The following is a 21,201-nucleotide window of genomic DNA, read 5'->3' as shown; positions in this document are numbered from 1 at the left end:
ATCACAGGGAGATATTAGGAGAACTGGACTCTAAGTTCAGGACAGTCTGGTCTTTCATGATAAGAGGGGCTACTTGCACAGATTTCTGGTATGAGAACACCTGGTCCTTCCAGGAAAAGAAATCTATTCTGTGTCTAATCCTCCTGGCTGATTCCATTTTGGTCTGCGTATAAAGGGCCAGCTAGAACCTGCTGGTGGTTTTGAGAGTTTTTCCACTTGCTGATTACGATCTACATTTTCTTTCCACCAAAGGCAAGTGCTCCAAGAAAGCCCTGTGACTGCTGTATGTGTGTCTGCTGAGCTAATATTGAAGATCCATCATTCCCTTCTTCCATCCCTTTTTGTTTGCATCTAAATATTTTTCTGGGGGCAGAATGAATTTGTCATTGTTATTAAGCAATGGATATAATCTTAATTCAGACTCATGCCCTGAGGTGTTTTCTTTGCATAATTGGAACTTCTCTGAGCTATGAATGCATGCCTGTTTCTCTGTGGATATTAGCAGGCTGTGTGTGGTGAAGATTGGAGGGTGGAGGAGGTTGTGCAATGAGTGAGTCTGGTTGTCTTGATGGCAGTGAGCAAATAGAATCAGGATGTCTTAGAATGTCTTTATTAAGGTGAGAGCAACTTCCCACTGCCATTTTTTGTAGTCTGTCATGCCAGCTGATTTAACCGTATCATTTTTTTCTCCTCTCTACCCTTTCAAGCTTCATTTTCTCATATTGCTCGCAGGGAAATGAGCAGCACAAGCCCCCATGTGCCCCAGCAGCCTGTTCATGGTGAAGGGGTGACAGTTCATTCCCCTTGTGAGCATTACACAAATCTAGAATCTTCTTGATTAGGACCTGTCCATGTGCTAAGGCTGGCCTAGACTGGGGCATATTTTGCTTGTATCCTGGCTGCAGTGTGTTACCCAAAGTGTTTTTCTGGATTTGTGGTTGCACAGTCCTGTGGTCATCTCACAGTGGGCTTTCACCCTTCCACTCTGACAGTGGGTCAAGAATGGACATCTCTGTTTTACCAGGAACCAGGTCATGGGTAGTGACTGTTTGGGGTCAGACTGAGAGTTTGGTCTGGAACTGAAAACTGGTCTCTCAAAAAGAGCGGGCCAAGAGTAATTCGTTATTTTTCTCATATTCATGTCTAAACTTGCTTGAAAATGCCTTTCAATGTCTCTATTTCCCTAGTAGCACTAAAAATATTGTAGCCTGACTTCTACCTTAAGCCTCCTATCTCTCTGCAGGTGTCCAAAACCAGCTGTTACGTGTCATGATCACTGGGTTATAGATGAGGAGACTCTGTGACAAAAATATTTTGTGTCATACTGGTATTTGCACAGATCACTGAAAAATCAGAAGTGGAGTGAGCTGCCAGGGTTCCTGAACTAAAAGCTTTGGAAAAGAGCATCTAGGGAGCTGAGGTAGGGCAAATTTTCTTGAAACTCCCCCAGGTAAAGATCTCTAGCATTCTCTTAGGTTCTCCTAAAAGCATGTATTTTGTTGCAGGGAGAATTGTGTCAGTAATACACCGGCTCTTTGCATCAGAACATTTCCATGATGCCTGACTTAAGGGGTTTGGCATTGACCATTTTACCTTGGTTGCTGCTTTAAGCTTGAAGAAACAGCAAAATGTGTCCTTGGGCTCATCCTCTCAGCTGTGTTGCAGCCTGTCCTCTGCTTTTTCTGCAGCTGGAAGCAGACTTTCCCCAGCTGCATATTTATCACTAATTAACATGATACCAGGACAGCACAGGGTCCCCTCATTGAGGAAAACCAGCTGATTATGTATGACAGCTGCCTAATGTAGCCTGGGCTGATTTTGTGGCCATGAAGAAGGGGTTTGTTGAGTTGTTTGACTCCCTTGCTGCAGTGTGCAAGAATTCTACAAATGAGCAATCCTTAGGAGCCTTGCAAGGCAGGGCAAGTATTTCAAAGTTTACCAATATATTGGCAAATTAAACTAGGAAAACTGTGCCAGGTTGTCTCTCTTTCACAGGTACATGAGAGAGGGATATGTACAGTCTTGGCTGAACTGTGCTGGAGCTCAAGGCTGGCAATGAGTGAGGACAGAAGGTCCTGAGTGAGGAGGAATGACTGAGCTGTGCCAGGAACTGACCCAGAGAACAGCAGAGGGCAACACACAGCTTCAGGACGGAGGGGATGCTTCTGCTGTGCTTGTCTTTTGGATACTGTTATCGGTTTTCCAATGTACTAAATGATTTACTCAACTCCTTTACATTTTTTTTTAAATGAATAAATTAATTGCTTAATTTCCCTTTACCTAGGTCTTCTGTTGCATTGGGGCACAGCAGGGAAGCTGGAAATGCTTGTCTATTGGCTATTCCTAGGGAATTAAGGACCTGAACAGCAGCTAATCAGTGTTTTAGCTGCAGTTTTCAATATTCTCTCAGTGTTAATGTTGATAATAGATAGTTGGCCCAATTAAAACAAAAAATTATCAAAGCGTGTTTGAAGTGCCCTTTGGTAATTCTGCATGTGTTTGTTGGAGAGCACCTAGGAAAACAAAATTTGACCTTCTCCAGAATAAAATCATGTTACAGAGAAGGATGGAGACAGTGGGAGACTAGCAAGTAAAAGTTGATGTTAATAAGTTGTGGCAGAGATTTGGCTGTACTGGATCATTTTACCTGTTAAATGCACTCTCCTGCTCATGGCACTGAGCAATAAATGGGTGTTATGTTGTATAATCCTCTGTGGTAGTTCTTCAGTGATATCCAGCGGCAAAGAAGCAGATATCTTTTTGACCCTGAAGGCAGTTAACTTGCATTCTGAGGCATGGGATTTGATTACTGTTATCTTAGCTGCTACAACAGCAGTAATTAACAGTAAAATTAAACAGCTCTTTTTAAAGCCTAGACTTGTTCTGAATATACTGACCATTTAATGGGGTCAGTTTTCACTGATGTGTGAGGTATGTTTGCTGCAGTTACATGCACAGAACTGGCTGATTCCATATTTCACAAGACCATCAGATGGGAACATTTGCTCAAAACCATTTGCTTGTGCACTTGGCCTGGTGTGTGCTGTGATACTGACTTGCCTATGGGTGGTAAAGTTGCTTTGTAAAATCAAGCCCTCCCAATTTAGCATAGAAGTGTAGATATCAAAGTTGAGAAGTTCCTGCTTTGATTTTGTGTGTTAAACTGGGTTAATACTAATTATTTTCTAAGATGGTGCAGAGGAACTGCTAGATTAAAGCAGGAGAAGGTGGTGGCAATTAGGAGAGGGTGACTTCTGTTTTGAAGTCAACAGCGACTTTGAATGCTGAAGATTTCCTCTTTTGGATCATTTTCTAGACTGTGGTTTAGAGTATGTGTCTTTGCTGTGGTCTTAACACACAAACATCTACCTGAAATCCTGTGTATTATGATTAACCCTGTGCTTACTGTGTGTATCTTGTGACACTTACGTCCCATTTGTTACTCTTTTAAATTCCAAATAAAAGGACTGTTGTTACTTGGCTGGCCTTAGTATCATGTCAGCAGACATGAAATGTGCCATGGTTGTTAGCAGAGAGTTCTTGGTGCTCATCAGGCTTCAACAGGGACAATTGTTTGTGCCACATCAATCCAAAAAAGGAAGCCTCAGTTGGATGGCATGGTCATCTTTGCTCTATCAAGTTTTTACACTGCAAAGATTTGTAGAACTGCGTCTTTCCAGCTCAAGAGAAGGAGAAACAGGAGACAAAGAGATTCCTGATCTTAAAGTGCGTGGGTAAGGTTAAATATAGTATCGAATTGTCTACAGAGTGGGTCAGTTTGAGTTTGCTAAAGTCTGTGAAGTTTGCTGAGGACTGTGAAATCTGTGCTGTTGGGGTGCTTTTGGAGTACACTAGTACTGAGTATCAGAATAACCTGCTTGTCTGCTCAGAATTGTTATAAATGGTAAGAACTGCTCAGTCTGAGTGCATTATTTGGAGAGGAACTGCAATACAAGTGATAAAGAGGAGGGATCAACTTTTTATTGGGTTTCAGGACTGGTTTCATTAAGGGGAGATAAAGAAGATTTTCCTCTAAAACCTGGTTTTGCCAATACTTCCTCTGTGCCACAGAGCAAGACACTAGGCTTGCACTTTCTAGGGGGAAGATTTAGGTGCCTGATGCCAGCTTAATTTCAGTGGCTGTCAAGTGCTTGAATAGGAGTTGGGATGTGTGAACCTGGTATCTCGGGCCTCAGGAAAGTTGCTTAGGGTAAAGCAGAGGTGGCTTTCAAAGAAGCTGTAATTATTTGTGAAAACACCTTTGTTGAACACAATGATTGCAGAATAAGTTTTGTCCTTTGAGGTGTTGCCACACTTATTTAAGATTGAATTTCATGCACTGGCTTTTCCTTGCAGAGTCTGGGGTCTCTCATAAGCTTAGTTCTCAGCTTGTAAAATAGAGTTAGTCCATAATTTTTTTTCAGGTTGTAGGATCTTCTGGGGGTAGCATTTGGCAATGATCTTAACAAAAGACCTGACAATCCAGAGGTATTATCTTATCTGGGTCTTGAAGTGCTATTTTTGTGTGAGTAATTGCTCACCAAGAGACAGCTCAGAATCCTTGCTCTTGTGCTGAGGTACTTAGCTTTGATCACACAAGGGGGGCCAATTGCTGCAAACACTTTCCTCCACTCCCTCTTGCTGTGTTCTGGAGCGTCAGGCTGTAAGCTTGTGGTGGGCAAATCCAACACTCAGAAGAAATAAATGAAATGGCCTAGATACTGTGAGAGTCTTGAAACAATATCCAAAAGGGAGTTGAAATTCAAAGTCTCTGAAAACCCTTTGTAGCTAACTTTCTAGATCTTCTGCTCCTTAGCAAAAATGCTGCAGATTGAACTGCCAAGACCAGAAAGTATTTTTCCTTCCATTAGCTTCTCTGGGGAGAATGGCTTGCTGGACTCTATTAAAGCTGGAGAATCGAGAGCAGCTGAGGTTTGCAAGTCTTGGATTCTGAATTGTCTTCTGTCTTTAGAGGTAGCATTATTGTTTAGGGTATAGAACATTAAAATGCATAGTGAAGATGTAATGCTGCTGGACAATTCTGAGCTGCAGCTGATGTACTGGCTGTTAGTAGATGCTTGCTCTGCTAGCAGAGTGCTTGAGGCCATATTTGTGGCACTGCCACTGACAAAAGTCTGTGAGCATTATTAAAGGCCAAAGTTTCTGGGGAGAAGAGTGAACAAATGCCTTCTGCAGAGAACTGGGAAACACTCAGCACCTACCTGGCAGCTTGCAGAGTTGGGTCCTGGATTCAGAGGATGTTCTGCTCAGAAAATATTCTCCCGGTGAATAAACAGAAAGGATGATTTGATAATTCATAGCACAGAAATACATCTTTCACTTTAATCAGGAGGCCTGGCACAGCCTGTGCTGGTGGCTGGCACCAGCAAGTGTTGGTTGAATTAACTACAATGGATTTGTCTGGTACGCTGAATGGCTTGATGATTTGAAGATATGTGTTGATGAGGTATTGAGGGATGTGGGGTGAAACCCACTGAGTCCAAAAACCTGGCAACTGTATTGGAGAAGAATTCAGAAGTTATCCTGTGGGATGCAAGAGATGTGAGTTCAGGTCCTGGCTTGGCTGCTGACTTCCCATGTGGTTTCAGGGCAGGAATTCAAAAGGGATTTGGCATTTACAGAAAAGTAGCAGGAAGCAATATCAGTCCTCTCAGGCTCTATCTTGTGTGGTTCTGAATTCTTCACCTTGTCACTCTAAACCAGGAATGAACATACTTTTTAGGATACAGGGAAAAGTTGAGAACAAGTGTATTTATATATAGGAGGAATCCAGATACAATGATGATGAAAAGTCATGAAATGCCCAAATTTCAGACAGATCAGGCATTCTTCCTTCAGTCAGAGTAGGAATAACTGGTGTTTCAGGTATTGGATACCAGCTTTGCAGAAGGCAGACATGAAACAGGTGTGCATACACGTGTGTAAACAGACCAAACATAAGCAGTTACTTATGAGCACAAGTAGGTCTAATTTTGCACTAATAAACTTTAAAGAAGGCAACTAAAGAAGGCAACTTCCAGTTATCATTCGTCTGGGCTTTAAATGTTTGTTACATCATCTGGAATGGATCAAGTTTGTAGGACATTCTGTTAGCATTTGATGCTTTTCATGTTGTCATCCCTTTCATTTCAATGGTTTGAAACCACTTAATAATAAAAACCCTTGGAAAGCATTTTCTTTTTTCAACTCCACGCTTTGTCTCGCATTTTGTCTACTATCACCCCACGACTCCCCCTCTGTTGACAACCCTGTGTAGAATCATCTGTGTTGAGACATGGCATGAAGTACTTTTTGTGGATGGCTCCATGGCCTGATGACGCTGGGCTGGAAGAGCTCTTTAGGTCAGCTCTTAAAATTATGTATTAGAGCATTCTAGAAAAACCCCAAACCAGTCCAAACCCCAAACCCACTCGTGCAATATGACCTATATCATTTATTGGTAGCTCCACATTTGAGAAAGTTATTTTTCACCTTCGTGGTACAGAAATAATGGCCTGAAGACCTATTATCCTTGAAGGCTGCAGATTATTAGAGTTTCTTTTGGGAGCTGGTGACTTGGAGAAGAGCTCCTATCACAACAAGCACAAAAAAAAGACAGATGTTTCTTGTGTTATCTTTCTACTGAACCCAAAGACAAATTTAGTCTGGGATAATAGATTTAGGTCTGCATTTTGTCTGCTTTGTATAATCTCCTCTCCTTGTGCCTGATGGTGTTTAAAGTATTCCTTTGGCTCATCCCAGATCTGATTATTATATTTTTTAATTATTGATGAAGTAATTATTATCATAGAATAATTTACTTTGGTCTTTTTTGTAGCCCATCTCTTCAAGGTAGCTGAGTTTGTGTTTCTTCTGTGTTGTAAGAAGTAAGAACTTATTCCATCCAGCTGCATAAACAGGTGTCTCTGGGTTGGAAAACAGTGAGAGTTATGTACCCGCACCACTGAAAAGTCATCCATAGGGTCTGGAGAACCCAGAACATGTTTTATCTGTTTGCATTTTGTTTAGATCTAGTCAAACTTCCCACTTGGAGGATGGGAACCCTATCTACAGAATCAAACAGCCTCATCTATGATCTTTGACTACAGACTTCCCAGGGACTTTGTGATTCATTTCTCCTCCATTAACTAGAAGGGCAAAGGTATTTAAAGACTGTGCTGAGGCTCTCTAGAGAATAGCTGGTATCTTTTCTGACAGGATTTATTGTTCCAGTAAATTAGATGAAGCTGATGTTGTAGAACAACAAAAGCATGCTTACTGCAGGCTGTGCAGATTTTTTGAGGGGGGTCATACAAAGAGTGTAGTTTCCAGAGGTGTTCTGTCTCACCCCTGCTGACCTGCTGCCGCACTGAATCAGTGCTGCCGTTCCGTGATCATGACACTCTGCTTTATGGTCATCACTGGAAGGCAAAAATATAAATAATCATAAGCCCTATGCAATCATAATCCATGTATTAAAGCCATGCTGAAGACCACTTTATAGTTTTCATCACAGCAGAATCAAGGCCCCTCATTCTCCCTTAGAGCAGAAGTAAACAACTTTAGGCCTCATGAGCATTAAATGTCTTTTGGACAGATGAGCTAATTTTTGTTGTGGCAGAGCAGTGCATGACCCAGTTTCAAGGGATGTAAATTGTTCATGTCTCCAGACACTAGTGAATAATGCAGAGTTGGACCTCTTCTTGGCCTGGCTTTCTGGTATTAATGAGACCCATTTGTTTTTTCCCGAGTGGAAATGGAATGAGAACACATGCCTTAATTGTGTCTAGGTATGAAAGATGCTACCTTGTTCTTTTAAGAGCATGAAAGAAGTAAACCCCTTCCACTCCTCTTACTAAAGACACCAAGCATGATCCAGAACGGAAACTTCTTGAGTTTTGGAAGTCAGTTTTGGACAAGCAACTCCTATGGCACAGAGCCTCCACAGCAATCTTTCTTCTGGGACTGGGTGCATAGATGGTTTTACCAGAGATTTGTGGGTGGAAAAAATGGCTGTGGCAGTGTCTCCTGCTCATTGTGGAAAAAAGGATCTGGGTCTACATAAGAGCACCTAATTTAGGATGTTGAAGTGTGGTGTGGCACAGCATTGATAAGAGGAAGCTTGTCTAGAGCTTAGAGCCTTTCTTAGGGTTAACATTTTGTTCACTGGGACTTTTAGTGAAAATAAGCCTCTGTTTTGCTTAATATTAGCCCCTCTTCTGGTTGCCAGCAGTGAGGGCTGTGAAGTCAGGAGAGAGCACCCTCCATTCTGGCTGTGCATTTTATACATTTTTATGCATTTTGTAGTAAAGGCAAATTGAACAGTCTGCTGCCCCAGGCCCTGTCTTTGGGTTGCAGAGAGATGTGTCACTTCCATGGTCACAGTCAGCTTGGGTTTGCAATTCTGTTGGTAATGTGGGATTACCAATTGCTTGTTCCTTCAGATCAGCAAATTTTACAAGATTGGTTGGCACAGGGCTTTGGTAACCACCTGTAAGTCTCTTTGGTTTTTTTTTTGCTGAAGTAACATTGGCTTATATGAGTTGACAGGTGGCTGTATATGAAATGACGGGTTTGCTGCAGCAGCTGTTTTGTTTACATGTGTGTGTGAAACACCAGTATTGCCACCCTTGAGGAGTAAAATGGTAGAGAGTCCTAACCTTACCCCCTCATGGGTGGATCTTGCATTTGCACAGCTCTTCTTGCTCTGAAATATTTACTGGGAAATTCTACATTCTCTACCTCTTCCCTGGGCACAAACACACCCACGCTTGACCTAGACAAGAGCATATTCAGGAACAGCAAGTTCCTTCCATGAAAAGGAAAAATGAACAATGCAATAAGTGAGTCACCTTATTGTTTGGATACTGAATTATTTAACTCCATGCACATCATTAACATATCATTGACCACAGCAGAGTTTGACAGGTATATTAACTTCATTCTGTTTGTTTGCAAGAGAACAGATGGGGGCTGGTCAGCCTCATATGGCAGGATAAAAGGCCTCAGAAACTCAGTAAGATATGAAACATTAAGGAGAATTGGACATTAAGTTAGAGTTCAGGCTGAGTTTTCTTACAAGTAGAAGTAATAAAATATACTTTTATTATTTTAATGACCATGGCATGGTTTGAATTGCAAAGGTCACTCTGAGATCTAGAGGAGGAAAGAAAAGAGTATGATCAAGAGAACAACTCTTTTTATCATCTTTGCCATTGTCTACTACCAAGGTTGCATTCTTCTTGTGCCAAATGGTTATAGCACCAGGCAGGTCTGCAGAGTGATTTAGTGTATTACTTTGTATGTACCTATGATTTTGTTTGTGAGACAGTTAAGTGTGTGCTAAAAGATCTGGTTTTCAGGGTGGTGAGTGTGCACAGTTCCAGCTGGCAGCAACAGAGGGCATCTAACAGATCAAGTGTAGACTCTTCCATGCACAAAGAGACTTTGTGTGCTCTGATTCATGGTAGCATCTCTCCTTGCTCTTGTGCAGAAGGACTGGGAGCCAGTATCTTTCCATAATGGTTGCATCCTATTTGTGGTGTCAGAAACACCAACAACTAACCATGGTATCCTCCTGCTTTAGAACTGCTTAGAGCTCTTTTATGACCATTGTATCCCGGTGTTTTGGGTTCCTTGACACACAGGATGGCATTTCACCTGCCTTTCACAGGATGAAGTACTAGAAAAAGGAAGGGGGGGGGACAGCCAGTGCTACAGGTAGATCCAGGTCTCTTTGGGATATTCTGCGGGATCTGAGATACATCTTTAAAGTCATCCTTGGCAATGTGGTTGAAGAACAGCTGGAAATTTGGCTCTTCTGTTTTTTCACCAGCTCCCATGGCCCTTTGTGTATTAATAGCTGGAGCAATCCTCTTTTGGCACAGAGGGTGTGAAATGTTGTCATTAGAGCAGGTTAGGAATTTGGTGGTGAGCTTTGTGTTGAATGCTGTTTCCAGTGCCTGGTCTGTTCATTCCTTTAGGGTTTTCAATCTACCTGTCAGCTCCTTATTTATTATTTGTAGCTTTCTGTTCTCCAAATGTTGACATTTTCTAAAAGAAGAGTGCAGGAAGAGAACTGGCCTTCCTAAGAAGTGAGTTCTACAAAGAGAAGTAAAATACAGTAATGAAGGAAGGAAGAGAGAGAAAGAAAGAAAGAGTGCGGGGTGGGAGGGTTGGGGGGGGAGGGAAGAACAGAAATCCATTTTTGATCATGGTAGTGTGAGAAGTCAGGAAGCAGTGCTGCAAGCCTGGATTAAGTGAGAAACCTGCCCATATCATGTTTACAGAAGGCAAACACTAAAGTTATTACATTAGTTAAACTGGCAAGAGAGCTACCCTTATTATTAATCTAATATTGCAGTGGCTGGAATTCAGGTAATTGTGCCTATGGCAGACACTTCTGAAAGTTCATGCTTGACTAATACTTCTGGGGGACAAAACCTGACAAGAAATGAATTACCTTAGATACAACGTTCACTTCATAGTCAAGGTCCTCTACATCCATCATTTGACACAAAGCTCCTGTTCCTGAATCTGAGTATGTGCTTGAGCTCTTTCTCATTTTATGTGCATTTTTATTCACTTGCCCACATACACAAATACACATCTTCCTAGCCTTTGTGATTATACAGAAAACGTCAGAATGGGAAATGAAGCATTAGCTATCTCCCCAGGACTTCAGGCAGCCGGAGTGAATAATTTTCAGAGGTTTGAACAAGCTTGTTCATTAAGTGAGGTGTTAACCCTGAAATTTGCAGATGACCAATTAAGCACCCATAATGATTCACAAGTGACAGTTTTAGCAAAAACACACAGATAATTTGTAGAGTCATGAACTCGTCCTGTTGGAAGCTCTGTGCAGCACAGGATAGAAATATTTGGGTACTTCTTGTTCATCTATACATGTAGCTTTAGTAAAGCAAATGCAGAATAGTTAGGGAAAAATAAAGCCCATACAGAACAATCTGTGAATACAAATAGTGATGATCATTCAGGGTCTCAGTTTGTCTAGTTAGATGGGATATGGATTAACTGGACAATATATGACAGAATCAAGGACTTTTTTTTCACAGTGTTGGTCTATCTTGCTCTAGAATGTGAAATAATGTATTGCATGGAAACCTGTGCTCTGAATTGTCCATCTGTGGATAGACTTGCCTTGATTACATGTGTGTGGCTGTTTGAGGGTGAATAAGCCTGGTTCCAGTCCCTGTACCCCACCTCTGTTGTAATTAACACTGGACCAGAACAATAAAAGTCTAACTCAAACCTGGCTGCACTAGAAGGATTTGCTGTCATGCGGTCTGTTCATTGAAGGTTTTGTGGCTTCATACACAAAGACAAATGTTAGTGGGTGAGTACCACCTCATATGGTGGGGATAAGCTCTTGCCTGGGGTATGACAACCTCCTAGTACCATCCAAGGCCAGTCAGAGATACCCTCCTGATGCCACCCATGCCCACATTAAGGCAAGAGCTGGCAAATTCCACTTTTGTGGGACTGGAAAGTGTAACCAAACACTGAGAATGGAAGAGGCAGCAAGATTGTTTTAACTGCCAGAAGAAAGTATAGCTCTGAATCTGTAATAAAACTGAAAGTCTGGTGCAGATCATGTGAGTTACGCAAGGCAGAAACAACCATGAACTTGGGTGGCTGTGAGTCAAATTTACTGTAATCCCCTCCTTATTCTAGGCATGCTTTTAAACAACTGACCCAAGACATCAGCTATCTTGGACACAGCTGATCATTTTAGCCAAGGAAGTAACCCTCTAACTCTGTTATGATGGCATATGTTTATCCTTTTGTAGAGGGATGGAGAGGATTTACTCTGGTGGAATGCTGTAAGTAGCAATTTGAAAGAGGAGTTTTCATTTTCCTCTCTGTTTGGAGGCAAAAGGGAATGGCACATTTAAATGAAGGTTGACAACCTTCTTAGCCAAGAACTGGTAGTCCATTATATCAAAAAGGTAGGACAAAGCAGTCCAGGAGAAAATGCTGAATCTAGGCTTAATGTCAAAGCTTTGAACAGAGATAAAAAGTAAAGAGAATCAAAAGGCTGGAAAGATCCAGTTTATCTCTTCTATTGCAAACACATCTGGTTGAGCAAGGGTGGCCAAAGACACTGTCACCTTGCATTCCTGGCACCTGGTAGGCAGAGGTTTGTCCTGGTTGTCAGTAGGACAGGATGACACTAAGTCTTGGTGTGGAAGGCTGAGGGAACTTGTTTTCACCCCAACAGTAGGCAACTAAGCAGTACTTGTTCTTTAATTGCTGATAGAAACCTGACTGGTGAAGCTGATGTATTAAATATATCACAGACCAGACTCAGCTTTGGTCAAGGAGGACCCATTTTCTGTTGAAATTAATTAATTACAATCAATGTAAAATTAAATTATCTGGAAGCAGTCAGAGCAATTAGTTCAGCAGCTCATGCTTTCTTTGGCTTGCTGGAAGACACAGGTTGTGCATGTGTGTGTGAAATGGGTTCATGGAACACCTGACGCTGCTGTGGTGCAGGAGATGGACTTTTCCCTTACTCCCTTGCTTACAACAAACTGTGGGTCACACCTGCACCTTCTTTTCAGCTGTAATTGCACAGCCACAGCCACTCACAGTGCCAGGGCCTGGGAAGAAATTAATTATAAAGCAACAGCCAAGTAAAGGAGGGCTAAACAGCTTAGTGTGCCCACAGGGAATCTGCAGGACTTCCCACAGGCTGGCACTGCTGTTGCAAAGTACCTGTTGTCCTGCTGCCTGTTGCTGTTCTGAAAACATGCTCTTGCTCTCAGCAGCTTTTGGGGGAACTCACACAGCTAAACGTGGTATGATTTATCCCTTTCCATAACACAAAGAAAAAAAGTGTATAAAGATACAGGAAGGTTTCAGATGAGCTCCCTCTATTATAAGCCATTTCTTAACAGCCAGGACACCAAATAAATGCCACATATACACTGAATTTAATGCACACGTGTGGTCACCAACCTCAGGGTTTTGAGCAGCCTGATCTATTAGTAAATCTGTTGTGCATGCTCCATGCAGAGTCAGCTGTTAAAAATGAGAACTTCAGTAACTGTTTTGTGTCCCCTATTTACTGTGGCCTTTTGCTGCTCAGAGATTGCAATTTCCTTTTGCTTGAAGCTACATACAGTGAAAACTGGAGTTTATCCCCAGTGCTTTCAGACGTGATTGCCTTCTTTGTAGGTTAAAATTCAGCCAGCTGGTAAAGCAGGGGCTTTTGCTAAACCATCAGCTATGCTATTACATACCTTTGGGAAAGTTGCAGCACAGGGAAAAAGAGGAGAGTGCAAGAAGTGTCCTATGGAATTATGCTCTTAAAAATGTATTGAGAATCAGTTACAATGATACCATTTTCCAAGCTTATTACCTTTACAAGATTTATGTGATGCCATCTTCTAGTTTCATTATATATTTTGTCATTAAAAAAAGCCTAACCAATAAACTGATAACAGACTTCTTCCCCAAAACCCATCAGACCAATCCACATGCCACCAAAACCTGCACTGGAACTTTAACCTCATAAAAACTGGAAAAACATAGCTATGAACTTTTCCTTCAGATTCCTCTCTTATATTGCTTTCATTTTTTCATCCTTTTAAAGTCTACTAATAGGGCTTTTTTGTTTTCTTCTGAACATCCTTTTTTGGCAGATGCATAAATAAATATGTATTCAAAACAACAATAAATACTGTTAGGCAGTTGTATATGCCCTAGGATCTTCCACCAGATGGGTGTACATTTGTAAAGCAGTAACAGAAATATTCTTGTATAATCCAATACTTTAAAAAGCCCCAAAATGTACATGGAAGTCAAAGCAGAAGGTAAGAGTTCTTGTCTACGTCTCCTGTTGAAAGATTTCATCTTCTCTCTGTGTGTCTGTCTTGTGTGCCCTGGGTAACTGCAACCTGGGGGGGAGAAATAATGGGTCGAGCATCCACGTGGAAAGGAAAAAAAAAATACAAACAAACCAGCTTCAGATGTTTGCTGATGAAAACAAAGTTTCTGTGGAAGTAAGGGAATGTCTCAGATCAGCTGATTTGCATAGTCTGGGGTTCCCAGTGGACAGACATCCATGTGGCAGAACCTAAACCATACCAGCACAGCTGGTAAAAGCGGGTGGTGTCAGCAGAGAGGCTGACCCTGAATGGTCATGCAAAATTGATTTGTGCTCTTACTTTTGGAGATGGGTCCCCCTGAGCCAAGGCTGATGCACACTGGCAGGGAGTGATGCATAGGCAACTTGTTCTGTGCTGCATATCTGTTGTGACAGAAAATAAATGACTTGTTCTCTACTCTTGTCAGGCTAATGCTTTCTGTGGGCACCAGAGAGAAGGGGAAAAAAAAAGGGAGAACCACAATTAAAAAAATGTGGCCAGATATGTGTCATTTTTGACACTGTCACAATAAGGTTAGTGTCTGAGTAGCTTAAGCTGCCTAGAAATGAAAAGTCAGGTACAGAAACTTGGGTTAAATTTATCACCCCAAGTGATGGTAAGAACCAGAACCTGTCTAGCAAGTTACACTGTCTCCTTCCCTTATGGATATAAATTAACTGCATTATAGGCCACATAAATTGCATTTGTACCACACAGATTTGTAAGGGCTGTATATCAGGAAGGACTGTCTTCTCTGCTAATGACAAAGTTGCTTTGGTCTTTTCAGAGCTTGACATATTGAGGCATAATCCAGCTTATTTCTTTGTTCTTTCTCCAGCATTGTCATCTTGTCCTTGATTATTTTGTTTGCTCAGTGACTGTGTTTTCTTCTTGCATCCCATCTTCCTGCTTCCTTTCTAAGCGAGGACAGAATGACAGTGAGTCTTGATGTGTGGCATATTTGACAGGGGCTCTTTTAATCCCATTGCTGAAATATCTGTACAACTATGTAGCACTGAATTTGTTCACTAAAATATTTCTTGAGGACTGGAAGGGAATCAGGTTGGTCTGGAGGAGGAAGAAAAGGAAGGTAAGACTAGACTGGGCTCTCATTTGCTTGCATTTGGACCTGTAAACTTCTCTGCTGTGTCCTCTGCATTTTCACTGGGGCCACTTAGACCAGCAGACTTTATTGTATTATCTTTTACTTCTGAAACAAAGATCAGACACTAATCCAGCATCACTGTACTTGAAAAGGGTATCAGAACCCTATTTAATACCCTGAATGCTAAGAAGTGGGCTTCCTGCTTTGAGGCTTGTGGGTCAGGCCCTTTTGTACTGTGTGTGCAGTGTACTTGACTCTGGTTTTCCTTAGGGCACTGTCTCATGATAGGCAATACTGAAATACTTGCTCCTGCCATGTTCTTAGGGCACAAACCCAGACTGGACTTGATTCTCACTCATTCTATCTCACTACTATTGTCTTGCTTCATGCTCTCAGCTTCTACCAAACTGGTTCTATTCTTTGTCCCATCCCAGAGGTGTGTTCATCTTTCCTTCTAAGGGAAGCCATTATCTCCTAAAAATCACTTTCTGCACAGCAATCCTGACAACATTACCTTCTCTGGCCTGGCTGAAAATACACAAACATTTACTTTAACTTTCCCCCTGCCCTGACTTGTTCTCACTCCTGTCAATCTCTCCTTCAGTAACTCATCTCCACAATGCACTGAGGATGGGTCTTGCAGAGTGTTTCCAGAAAGAAAATCCTCTGCTGCTTCAATGAGCAGGATTATATGTAGCAGGCAAGATGCACAAAGTAATCCTTGCAGTGCACTCAGTGCAAGTAAGACCTCAGCAGTAGCTCTGTGGCCAGTCTAAGTTCACTCAAAGAAAGATAAAGATCATTTTAAGAGACTCTCTCAGAGAAAAATGGAGATACTCAAACACCTGGCTTACAAGGAAAACTTGAATGGATGGGAATTGTTCAGCTAAAGAGGAAACTGCAGAGTGATGATAAAATGAATGGAAAACACAGCTCTTTAAGGTAAACAGGTGGTTTTTTTGGTTGTTTTTTTTTTTTTTTTACTTTTATCTGTGAAGCATCGGATAAGCAATCATATATTTATATATTTAAAATACAGCAAAACAGAGAAAGTTAAGTTATATGAAAAAGCTTATAGTGAGTAAAGCCATATATAGCTCCCTGGGAGGTGTTCTTTCTTGTATCAGAGATCACTAGAAATAGACCAGGCAAATATCTCTTGGGAATGATTCCCTGCCTGGGGAATGAAGGTTGGTTAGACAGCAGAGCTCACTAATTTAGTTGTTCTGCACTTCCAAACCTGAATGATCCTCCAGATTTGTCACTTGTTGCAGCAATGGCAGCAGGTTTTGGTTCTAGTTGCATCTCTCTGTGAGTGTCAATAAAATCTTGATCTGCAAGAATCATTGTGTAGCTTAACCTCTCCTTCAGTCCTGTTAAATAACAAGAACTCTGATACAACTGCATGCAGGCTTTTGAGACAGAAATACCATATAATTCTGTCAGATAAGGCCTGGCATCATTTTCATGGGTTTTCTTTAGGGAAACGTACGAGTACTTTCTGATTGCTATACATATAGGTACAAGTTTTCAGTCTTTTTCTGGAAAATAGGAAGCACTTCAAAACTGGGTCCCTCTAAGCCACTGTATCTAAAGGAAATAATTGTATTTTTGCACTGTGGGATAACACTGCAGTAAGTAAGCGAGTAATTGTATTTCTGCACTTTTCTGTGGGATAACACCGCAGCTGTGGTGATTACATTTTTACTTCAGACTGTGGGAAGAATGATAAGATAAACAAGTGTAAGCAGGCCGTGCAGGAGAAGCTGCAGTGAGGATTGGACTAAGCTCTGTTTGGCAGGGGGACAAATGGAAACTGCCCTTGTGTGGTGGTAAGAGCAGTGTGTGGGGGGCAGAGGCAAGAGTGAATTGCCAGCTGGGTAGGAGAGCTGAGCTGTGTCAGCACAGAAAGGGGTGGGAGAGCAGTGAGGGAGGTCAGCCTGACTGGAGATGGAGTCAGATGGGGCTCTGATTTCTGTCTTCCTAGTGGTGCTTGCTTCTGTGTAGCATAGGGTAGTTCCTAGATGTCCACTGGATCTCCTGGTATTTCCACTTTGTTGGGAGAGTAGTATCCTAGTCCAGGCTTGACAGTCAACTCATTTTACCACCTTGTAGCTGGGACAAGTAAAAGGTACTTCACTTGTGTGAGCTGTGACAGCTTGTGGCTGTTGCAGATAGCTCTCTAAGCTGCTTAGCTCAGTTCTGCTCAGGTGTCTGTTGCCAAAGCTTGCTTCTGATGTCCAAATGTAATGAAGCTGGAACAGTGACAGTACACTATGAAATTCTCCCTTGTTTGTCAGTTCTGCTTTTTTTTTTTTGCAAACTCTCCTCCATCTAAAGCTGTAGTTCCACAATGTCCACGTTGTGTTACTGCTCTCTGATGTTCCTGTGAAGTGAGCCAGTCCCTGCAGCCCCAATGGGCTGGGCACCCAACAGCTTTGTGCAGGATGGCAGTACTAGCTGGCAGCAGTCTGGGGCTGCACCTCAGGTGTTCATTTAAAAGATGACTGGAAGCAACTGTGAGAAATCAAATATGGGCAAGACAGAGGGGACTTAGCATTCCCCTTCTAGCAGCTTTTAGAAACTGCATTCAATTGTCAAGGCACCGTATTTTCTTTATACTTATGTTTGATGTGTCAAACTCTGCATCTTTAGGTGCTGCATTCCTTAAGAGGAGCCCCAGAATAATCTTAAATTGTATACATCTTGATGATTTTTAAGTGCACAGTGGCAAAGAAATCCTGATCTGACTTTAAAGCAAACTCACCTTTTCCAGTCTGAGCACAGAGCTCTCTCCTGACATGGTGCCTATATCAGGCAGTCACTTCTTGGGCTGTGTGAATGCCAGGCACACAGACAAATCTGTGTGATCTCCAAATTGCAGGACTTCCATAGAAGAGGCTGAGTTGCAATAGAGGGAATATGAAACCACTTCTATGTTCTAAAGAGGCAGTTTGTTGTATCCAATGTGTTTTGACAGGTAAGTGCTATCTCAGCCAGTCTTGGATGTTGCCAGGAGACACTTCAGGTATAATTAGGGGTGTAGGCTGCAGTTCAAAGCTGGCTATTGTTCGTTTGTTCTGCTGCTGTGGCAAATGGGCTTTGAGTCACAAAGACATTGCCAAGGTCTGCACTGTCTGTCCATAGATCTCCATAAAACATTGCTTACATGACCATGAAACTTGCAATGGTTGGACATCTATCTAGCTACCTCCAAGGCTGGTTCTTGCCACATGATCCATGACTATTGCTCAGTTGATAGAGAAGAATATTATGCCCTTGTAATGAACAAGATGGTTGTATTTAAGAATGCCCTGAGGTGATAGATCTTTACCACACATTAATGGAGCAGCAGGTGATCTTTACTTTCTAGGCATGATGCAAAAACCACTTGAGTAGCAGTAAAAGAATTATGGTCTTGTGGGTGGAAAGATTTTTGATTCACAGTCTGGCGAAGTTTGTTGTCTGGCAGATTGGCTGCCAATAAACTGGTGAAAATGTGGCCTTGAAATAGGTAAGGATTAGCCTTTTGTCTTCCACACATCTCTCAGTGAATCATCCCTGTGCACAGATGTCCAGATACTCCTGCTTACTCAACAAATGCACCCTGCAAAGCCTCATTTATTACACACCTTTAGCAGACTGAATTCCAGGAGCCTTTGAAATCTGTAGGATTAAATGTGATATGGGCCAGCAGGGAGAAAGAGGCACCTACTATATGTGATAAGAGATAGTGTTTCCAAGGGTTTCTTTTCCCCTGCTTTTTAACAATTTGTTTGTTTACCAGAAAGCAAATTGAGTGATCTGAAATTAAATTTGCATCTGCTTGATGGAATGAGGAAAGTGCTTTATTTATGTTTTCCAGATTAAGTTAAGTGAATGGGGTATTTTGTTCACTTTGCTTTTATTTTTCAAAGGCATGTTCCTGTTTAAATTTGAGTGAACTTGGTTCTGAAATAAAATTCTGAAATAGAAAAATCAAGCTCCATAAGAAACCATTGTGAAGGCCAGATAGCCTTATCAGCTACTCTTTAGCATGGACCTTATCAAACATTTTGAAGCAGTCTTGCTTTCAGTCTTTCCAATAGGAGAGTTTATTATGTTGGGCTGAAAAAAGGACTGTTTCTGTACCAGACCTAGGAAGAACATCACAATCTGGGGGTTTGGGGTACAGAATTTCAGTGCAGAATTTCTGCTGCATCTAACTTTGCAGAGGAAGTGCTCCCAGCATGACCTTGGCTGCTTTGGGTGGTACTGCTGGGGTGGTGCTGCTCTGCCCTGTGGGGTTGCCATATGTGGGGAGGATGTGTAGAGGTGGCTCCACACGGAGCTCTCTGGATTTTGATAGTTCATTTGCATCTGCCCCAAGCTGTGTTATGACCTATTAGACTCTCTCCAGAAGGGGGTTTCCATAAACAGACGCTACATTTTGATTTACTGTGACTTCTCTTTTTTTTTTTTTTTTTTTTTTTTTTTTTTCCTTTTTATATGAGGAATAGGGACAGGAGATATTTTTATAGTGATGAACTATCTCAAGAAAGATAGGAAGGTATGTTACAGGATAGACACAAGGTCCTCTGGCTTTACTGTTGTGTGTGCTTCTCATGTTGATCAATGGTGTCTCTATCTGAAGGGAGCAGAACTCAGCTGTAGTCATTTAGATTGGGTTTGCAGATCTCTTGGTCCAGCTCCTGCTCAGATCAGCTTCAAAGGTTGAAGAAGTGATGTTAGATAAAGCTGCTCAGAGCCTCATCCAGTCAAGTTCTGAATTCCTCTAAGTACAGCGATATCTCAACCTCCCTGGGCCCTTGATTTAGTGGTGAATCAGCTTAATTGTGAAGGACTTTTTCTTCTCCTTTATAGCTTGCTGGAAATTCCTTGGTGCCACTGCCTGCCAGGAAGGTTGGTCCCTGTTTGAAAGACTTGATATCATTTTTTGTGATGATGACTCAGAAGTCTGGGGAGATCATAGATAAGGAAAGTAAAATAATGCATTCCTGAGCTATTACTGTTCCTGAACAGGGCCAGCAGCTTTCAGTTTGAAGGCTCCACAGTGAAAGTAAGATTAATTTTCTGCTCATCTCCCTGTTTCATTAAATTCCTGGTCTCAGCAACAGATTCATTTTGGACTATTTTCTGTTCTTGTTGCCATCTTTGTCATTGGAATGGGATATCAGCATGTTAATGCCTCATATAACCTATGAATGATGGTAGAGCACAGTCGCTCTTTGACATTTTCAATGCCCTGTAATTTCATTATCTGGTCATTCTTCCCTTCCCCTGCAGTGTAGTGTGTCTGACATGGTGATTGCCACTTCTAATGTCTTTTTCTGGTACTAGTTCCAAAGATTTTCCTCTGTCATTATGGGTGCTTTGCCTTTCTTAAAAGCAAGGTAATTCTTCAGGTGAAAAAGAACTTTATCTTGCATCCTCAAACTGTATTATTTTTCTTGTGGCAGAAATAATAAATTGCTGCTTCTTTGCAATTTTCATCCTGAAGGATTTTATAGAACCATGTCAGATACATATGCATCACTCTTCACTGTAACCTGGTCACTTTTCTGAGTGGAATAGGGGAAGTCTGTGTTTAAAAAGTGTCTCCTCATTCGGCTGTGGAGGAGAGAGGTGTTGTGTGTCTGACATGCTCTTGGTGTTCCACTTCAGACAATCATCTTGGCATTTCTCAGATCCCTCATTATTGCAAGGCTGAAGGACAGTGGCAGTGCCCTTGATTTTTCTTTTCCTGTCTTCCTGTGGTATGTTAAAATAAATTTTTTTTGTGGGATATTGCTTTGTTTTGACTTTTGCGGTTAAGGTCTGTCTGAAGTTTGTTCAGATGAGTTGAGAAGTGTCTTGGGATTTGCACGATTTGGGGACACATAAGGTGCTGTGGATTGCTCCAGACAAGGTGTCCTTTTATAATTCCATCTTCTTATGTAATGAGCCCATGTAGTGACTGTGCATGCAGGTGACTGGTTGAAATCCTGCTTGTAAATGTCTCTATGTAGCAAAGACAGTAGAAGTTGGGGCTTGTTTTAGGAAAAAGGTTAGGGCACTCATTAAATACTTATACTAAGCAGGAAGAATGTGCCCACATTAGCAATGCCTCAGTTAACAGCAGGGAATTTTGTAGTGTGTAACAGTGGGTCTCAGTCATGGATATGTTATATTTTATTAGAGGTTTTGGAAGAGTGTTAGAAG

The 21,201-nt window shown here is 41.7% G+C and overlaps 1 protein-coding gene and 1 long non-coding RNA gene across 2 annotated transcripts in view; one reads left to right on the top strand and one right to left on the bottom strand.

Annotated features, from left to right (window-relative positions):
- SORCS3 (sortilin related VPS10 domain containing receptor 3) overlaps positions 1-21,201 on the top strand; it is a 264,974-nt gene that overhangs the window by 49,894 nt on the left and 193,879 nt on the right. The window lies entirely within an intron of this gene.
- On the bottom strand, positions 7,349-17,980 carry LOC128791402 (uncharacterized). The gene is made up of 3 exons (XR_008432043.1): positions 17,768-17,980; positions 13,860-13,925; positions 7,349-7,421 (listed from the first exon to the last, which is right to left on the bottom strand). It is a non-coding gene; the product is annotated as an uncharacterized LOC128791402 (long non-coding RNA).

Source organism: Vidua chalybeata, chromosome 8, assembly GCF_026979565.1.
Source record: "Vidua chalybeata isolate OUT-0048 chromosome 8, bVidCha1 merged haplotype, whole genome shotgun sequence".
NCBI classification, from domain to species: Eukaryota; Metazoa; Chordata; class Aves; order Passeriformes; family Viduidae; genus Vidua; species Vidua chalybeata.
Note: the sequence above shows the minus strand (reverse complement) of the source record. Positions and strands in the feature narration are given on the sequence as shown.